This window comes from Triticum aestivum, chromosome 4B (genome assembly GCF_018294505.1).
Source record: "Triticum aestivum cultivar Chinese Spring chromosome 4B, IWGSC CS RefSeq v2.1, whole genome shotgun sequence".
Taxonomy (NCBI): Eukaryota; Viridiplantae; Streptophyta; class Magnoliopsida; order Poales; family Poaceae; genus Triticum; species Triticum aestivum.
This window is the reverse complement of record NC_057804.1, coordinates 78,132,823-78,140,690: the sequence shown is the minus strand read 5'-3', so window position 1 is coordinate 78,140,690 and position 7,868 is coordinate 78,132,823. Positions and strand designations below refer to the sequence as shown.

At 43.5% G+C, this 7,868-nt stretch overlaps 1 pseudogene; it reads left to right on the top strand.

Annotated features, from left to right (window-relative positions):
* Nucleotides 1–601: 601 nt before the first annotated feature.
* LOC123091127 (methionine S-methyltransferase-like) lies at nucleotides 602–7,342 on the top strand (annotated as a pseudogene).
* Nucleotides 7,343–7,868: the final 526 nt, after the last annotated feature.

Below are 7,868 nucleotides of genomic sequence, written 5' to 3'. Positions count from 1 at the left end.
TGTCTCCACGGCCAGCCCTAACATACGAGAGGGGGAGGTTTACCCGCACTATAAACATTTCTATTGCATATGCATCTATGGTTTAGTAGGGGTTGTCAAACTATGTAGACAAGTTTGCTATTTGCTATTTTGTACTTACGAATCTATGTGTAAACTGTTTGATATTTGCTATGTGGAACCTTTACTAATATGTGAGCTCATATTTTGCTATTTGTGAAACCATATGAAACTTGTGACAAAACAAACAATCAAATAAAACTTGTAAAAACCTAAACCCATAGGACCCTACCGCCAAGACCTACGGCGGTAGGTTCACGCAGGCTACCGCCAAGACCTACGGCGGTAGGTTCACGCGGGCTACCGCCAAGACTGCGGCGGTAGGGTGTTGCGCTGGCCGTTAGCTAACGGCAGTGGGCCGTCCATGCCACCGCCGGAAGCCCTGGCGGTAGCCTGCGTGAACCTACCGCTGTGCCCTTTGACGGTAACAAAAGGGTCAGATGTCAAAAAAAAATTAAACTGAGGTCAGATCTTGATTTTGTTTGATAAAAGGGTCAAAACACGAAATTTTGCACCCAGCGATGGCTTGATGCGTTGCATCGTTTGAGAATCGTCCACAGCGCGTCGGCTGTGTACTCCTAGCAGCGTTCATCTTTGATTGAGTGGGCTAATTTTAGCATGGCAGTTGACCACGGCTCGACGACAGTCGTGTCTGCACTGTTTCACGGGGGTTCTTCCACCTCCCCAAGCAGCCATTACGATTCTGCCCCTCACCTCACTCGTCCGCCACCACGATCGGCGCCGCCGCCCGCGTCCTCCAGTCCTCCTCTCGGACGGAGACCAACCAGGGCGAATGGCTGCACCGGCGAGCGAGGACGAAAGCAAGGACGTGGACGCCTTCCTGTCGTCGTGCGCGGCGTCGGGCGAGGCCGCGTATGCCGCCGTCGAGGCCGTGCTCGAGCGCCTCCAGGCCCGCGCCTCCCGCGCCGCGGCCCGACGCCTCCTCGGCGCCGTCCGCCGCCGCTTCGACGCCGGGCAGGAGCACTGCTTCCGCACCTTCCACTTCCGCGACGTCGTCGTCGACCCGCACCTCCAAGGTCGGTCCACCGATCCTCTCGTATCACCTTTCGCGGAAATCGGCCGTCTGGCCGTGGAAATTTCCCGGACTGCGACGAATCAGGTCTTGATGATTAGATTGCGTTACTAATAAAGAAGTAAGAGTACAGCTATGCGTGCATGACAATGATCTTGTTTATGGTCACGTCTATGGGTTATTGTAGTATTTATTAGGTAAGCACGTGGGCGATTCTACTGGAGTATCAACCAAACCATGTGGCGGCCTATAATGCTGTTGACTAATGTAAGCGCCAGGTGTCCCTGGACTGCAATTGTGTATGAGACTATGAGTGTGTAATTGCGCAGAGACTTGACCCCCCTGCTCCTTATGCAGGGAACACTTCAGTCTCGCTTGTTGAATAATTCAAACTCTCTGTTTTGGACTTTTGGTGTTCATATAAAATGGAAACAATGGCACTCTGGATCTGTCTGAAATAGTTTACTTGATGAGATTTATTTAACTTTTAAGGTTGCTTCAGAATTCGGTACAACACATAATGTGATGCGCCTCCTTGCGTGAGGTTTACTCTGTTAGTGTATCTGATCCCTAGCACTTTTTTTTACAGACACTTGTTTAGAAATATATGCATATACTATTTGTTTTTGTAGGAACACGTTTTTTTTTGGTGACTAGTTGGAGCCAGATTTATGTGTGTGAGAAAGTGAACCAAAAACAGACACTTTTTTTTGTGTGTGTGTGTGAGCTAGTTGCATTCAAAAATATGGCTTCAATGTGACCACCTTCTTTTCTTGTGGAAGTTTGATAGTTATAGAGGATCAACTGAAGTTCACATGAGATTAGCACACAGCAAGGCATTGATCAAATGAGGTACTCAGAGAAATGTTTTCATGGCCTCTAAGCATCTTTTTTTTTCATTCTTTTGTGTAAGCTGCAGAGTTTGGAGGTTGATGTTATCTATTTTTCTTCTTACAATTCATCTTTGGCAGAACAATCCTAACTGCAGCGATCAAACTTATTGCAGTAAGAGAAAAAATAGGGCATAGCCTACACACTTTGAGAATGTTACTATCAATTTTTCTCTTCTAATTTATCAACTGCTTCTAGGGTTCCAGCAAAGCACGAAGCTAACAATGATGGAGATACCTAGCATTTTCACTCCTGAAGATTGGTCCTTCGCTTTTTATGAGGGCCTTAATCAGCATCAAGATTCCACTTCCAGGGATAAGACGTATGCAGAGCTGGGGTGTGGCAATGGTTGGATATCTATTGCGCTTGCAGAGAAATTGTCCCCTTTGAAGGTGGTTTTCTCTAGTTCTGTCAATAATTTATCTTATATCGTCATTGCTATAGAACTGGGAGCCACATCAGTTATACATTTACTTTGCTTTAATGATATAACACTTTTGGTACCTCTGAGGAAAATAATATCTACCGAGCATATTTTATTCAATTTTGAGCAAGGATCTAGTATAATACCGCACATTGTTCCAACCATGTTGAGCATCGTGTCCTTTTTTCTTGAACTGAGCAGTGTGTCCTTTAAAGCAGGAAAGAGGGAAGTAACATCCAATTAGATTTTGATCCACACATGTTAGTCAAACAAATTAATTTGCAAGCAGCTAGTTGTTACCTTCATAGTCCAGCCGTTGTTTCTGTCAGAACCCAAGCTGAGTATTGTTTATTTCTGTCAGAACCCAAGGGCCATCAAGATTGCATGGATAAATCTGTACTTGAATGCCCTAGACGACAATGGTCTCCCGGTCTATGACAGGGAGGGAAAAACATTGCTGGATAGAGTTGAATTCCATGAATCTGATCTTCTTTCATACTGTATAGATAACAAGATAGAACTTGATTGCATTGTTGGCTGCATACCACAGGTACGGTTAGTTATTACTGTATCATGAAAGGAAATTATAGTAGACCAGAACTGAAAGAAATTGCTCACTCTCGAAATCTGCTTTTCAGATTCTTAACCCCAATCCAGAGGCAATATCAAAGATTATGACTGAAAATTCAAGTGAGAAGTTTTTGCACTCCTTGAGCAACTACTCTGCTCTTCAGGTAAGTAGAGATATATCTTCTTCATGATTATCACTTAAGGAGAATGTATTGACATGTGTAGGACTGTAGGAGTACCAGGAGTATATTTCTTGATTGCTCTTTGAAGTAACTACATTTTGTATATAACCAGATATAAGAAAAAAATGTCTTCGGAGTGTATGCTATTTCCTTGTAGGCATGTGTTGCTAGCTCTGATATAATTAAATAATTTTTATAAATAATATAGGATCTGTACTGAAAACTTGGTCCCACTAGTATCATAATCAATTTAACACTTTAACTGGATGGTTAGGAAGGACAGGACTGGCAGTCTACATTAAAAGGGCAACTAGGCTAAATGCTAGATACTAGAATAACTCTTTTGGCAGTATTCCATGTTTGAAATTCCTCACCCCGACCTCAACCTTTTGCACAACTTCATTTTGTTGCAACATATCTCTTTTGATCCCTATAAATAGAAGTTTTTGTCAGTTGCTAAGCATTTCATCATCATTTGACATGATGCACACATAGTATTAATCAAGACAATGTTTCATATGATGGCTGAATGTTCTATTCCATTTCCCTTGTGCTTATTTGTTATGTTTGTAAACTTGTTGCATCTCTTACCTCCAGGTTTTTTTTGAGGACCAGTTTGGCCTCGGGTCGATTGCTCGGGCAGTTGAAGAAGGGATAGCTGTCATAAAGCCTATGGGTATCATGATATTCAGCATAGGAGGCCGACCAGGTCAAGGTGTCTGTGAACGCCTATTTCTACGCCGTGGATTCCATATCAGTAAGCTCTGGCAAACAAAAATTATGCAGGTATCAATATTGTGAAACCAGGAAATCTTTCCATGCCAGCATTATGTTCTGGTTTTAGTAGGGCATAGATTTTCCATTTCTTGCCTCATAGTATCATATTACAATTTGATATTCTTGTTTGGGATCATCACCAACTAGTTGATAATTTTCCATGCTGCCGGCACTGATATTTCAGCTTTAGTTGAAATTGAACAAAACAGCCCACATCAATTTGAATTTTTTATGGACCTTGTCGGGGACCAATCTGTCTCTGCACGCACAGCCCAGGCATACATGAAATCTGGTGGCCGTGTTTCACATGCTTTGTCTGTGTATAGCTGTCAACTTCACAAACCCATTCAGGTTCCTTCACACTCTTTTAGATTTGTAAAGTAAACAATATAGTGATGGAAGTAGTACTAATTCAGACGATTTTCAGGTGAAGAAATTGTTTGAGATTCTTAAAGATGGGTTCAATGAAATCAGCAGCTCCCTTGATTTGTCCTTTGATAATGATTCGGTTGCTGCTGAAAAAATGGCCTTCCTAGTATACCTTGCTAGTGTTTTGAAAGAGAATAAGTCCAATCCTTGTGAGCCTCCATTTGGATGTTTAAACTTCCGGAATCTTGTTGCTGAATTTATGAAGAGCTACTACAACATCCCATTAACTTCTGATGTAAGGCTTCTTAGTTGCGTTCGCTTATACCAGAAATTCATAGGATCAACTTATTTGCCGCTTCTATCATATGCTTCATATGATCCTCCTTTTTTTTTCTGGTGCACCAGAATGTTGCTGTATTCCCTTCTCGTGCTATTGCCATAGAAATTTCTCTTCGACTGTTCTCACCGGCGCTTGCAATTGTGGATGAACATCTGACTAGACACTTGCCGAAGCAATGGTTAACATCCTCAGCAATTGAGGTACTCCCTGTGTGTGGCCCATGCATGCATATGCAGCTTGTGAATGTAGTGCAACACTTCTTCAAGCAACACCCAGCCTGTACTACTTAATGGTGCAATGTTCTTCTTCTTTAAAAAAAATTGTTCGACGGGAATAATGGAAAAGGCATGCCTGTTAGGTGAAGAAAATATGATGATTCAAGAATGTTGATGTTAATGCTTCTTCTTAAAATTTCAGGGAAGAGCAGATTGTAACCATGCTAAAGACACAGTCATTGTAATTGAAGCACCACGCCAATCAGATTTGCTGATTGAGTTGATCAGGAGACTGAAGCCTCAGGTGGTTGTTACTGGCATGGCTAAGTTTGAGGCTATCACCAGTGATGCTCTAGTGAATATACTAAGTGCAACAAGAGATGTTGGTTCCCGGCTGTTCGTAGATATTTCAGAGCATCTGGTGTTGTCTAGCCCGCCAAACTCTAATGGTGTGTTGAAGTATCTTGCTGAGAACACCCTACCTTCGCTTCGCATGCAGTTATACTCTGTGGTCTAGTAAAGGATCAGGTGCCTATAACTTTACCACATCAATTTTGTTCCATGGTGGATCGATCTCTCATGTCTCCTTTTAACTATGATTTATTATGATGAGTTAAATACCTTATGTGTCTCATCCTAACGCCCTGACCCCACTGGGGGATGTGTATATGTGATGAATGGTTGGTCTTATACATTAAAGACGATCCTACACTGTATTTGAACTTCTCTGCATTCTTACACCTACTTTAGAAACTTCCTAAATATTTTAATCTGCATGTGCTCTACCTTATTTTGGATTATTGTGCAGGTTTATTCTGATCTGGAAGTTGGATTATTGTGCAGGTTTATTCTGATCTGGAAGTTGGTTTTGCCATATCTGAGGATGAAATTGTCTATAAGGCGTTGTCACAAACTATTGAGCTATTGGAAGAACATACTTCTGTGATCAGCCAGCAGTATTATGGCTGTCTTTTTCGCGAGCTACTGGCGTTCCAAATTGACAACCGGCATGCACAGCGAGAGGTAATCATGTCTTAACTCTCCCAGTTTTCCACTCATCCTCATGATAATGGAAAACTGTTCTGTCTAATGGTGCCAACAGTGGACATTCCTCTCAGCATAACTCAGCCATCTAGTTGGATGGTACTCAGAGTGAACAGCTAAATATATTAGTAGGATGACTGATTATGTTCCATGATGTCTAACTATGAGTAATAATAATAATGTGCCCTGGTATCTATGGAATATCGCACTTCAAAAGAAAGGGGGCCTATGGAATATCTTTTGACCTTAATGTTTATTTTTTGGTTAGGCTTTTGATGTTTGCTTGCTCTTTTGTAGAGACAACCTACAGAAGTGATACCTCAGAAGATGATAGGATTTTCTAATTCAGCTATGTCAACCCTAAAAGAAGCTGAATTTTTCGTTCCTGATTCCAAGGAATCTAGTATCATTCATATGGATCTAGACCGCAGCTTCTTGCCAGTACCTTCTGTGGTGAACACTTCCATTTTTGAAAGTTTTGTTAGGCAGAACATCACGGATTCTGAAACTGATGTTCATTCGGCATTAAAAAGCTGGTGAAACATTACTATGGTGGTTTCCCAGGAGACCGTTATGCTGACAGGTTAGATGGCTTCGGTATGGAAATTATCTATGGAAGCACCTGTGTTGCACTCTTCAACAAGCTTGTTCTTTGCTGCGTGCAAGAACAAGGTACCTTCTTTTTCCCTTTGGGCACCAATGGGCACTATGTCTCAGCAGCAAAGTTTATGAACGCAAACATCTTGACCATTCCAACAAATTCAGATTCAGGATTCAAGATTGAACCAATGGCTCTAAACAAAGCTCTAATTGAGGAAGAAAATTGGGCCTGGGTCTATATTTCTGGCCCTACAATTAACCCTTCTGGTTTCCTGTACAGTGACAAGGAGATACGAGATCTGCTTTCTATTTGTGCTATGCATGGAGCTAGGGTAGTGATAGATACCTCCTCCTCTGGTCTGGAATTCCAAACCGACCACTTGGCTTGGAGGAATTTGGAAAGATTTTCTTATAATGTTTGCTTAGATCCCCCATTCACAGCTTTTATGCTCGGAGAGCTGTCCCTTGGGCTGACTGTGACTGGCCTTGATTTCGGGTTTCTAATTTTCAATGACCTATCTGTCGTTGAACATAATCTTGCAAACTTGAGTCAGCCAGATAGCACATTGAAGTACACTTTCAGAAAGCTATTGGATCTTAAGAACAAGAGGGATCAACACTTCTCTAATCTCATCATGGAGCAAAAGGAGACACTGAAAAATCGTGCCGACCACTTGGCAAAGGTTAGCCTTTTGTAACATTCTGAACTGCCCTCTTAAAATTGTACTCCCTTCCAGATCTTAGTTTCACAAAGAAAGATTGGCAGAACCTTATTAGCGTAATCTGAGTAACTTGAGTTCATGTTGACAATCATTCCATCGAAAATCAGTTTGATCTGTACTATTACATAGAAATTGTAATATGCGGGCAAAAAAAAAACCTCGGTCGTCCCTGTCCAGGGCGACTCGACCTAAATCTAGTGCCGCCGCCCGCAATCCCCTCCCCCTCACGCCGCTGCCGGAGGATGCCGTCGGGCGAGGCCCATGTCGACGGCGGCGACAAGGTGCTCTCTCGCGGCGACCCTAGTTTTGTGGGCGGAGGAACTCCGCGGCAGCCGCTGTGTCCCGGCCCACACGGGACTGGGCGAGCGGTGGCGTTCTGCGGGTCAAGCTGGTGATGGCGGCGTTGTGGCGTGCTTGGGATAATGGTCCCATCCAGATCGTGGCTGCGGCTGTGTTGGGTGGCACGAGCCGCTTCCTCGCCGGCTTGGTGCACGATGGTTCTTCTTGACGCAGTGTCGGACGGATCTGGAGGGGAGGCGCGAGAGGAACCACAACAGACTGGCGGTCGGGGGTACCCCGGTGACTTCGATGGCGGCATACAGGCAGGTGGCTCATAGGCGTGCTACCTGGTGTCGCCGGCGGGT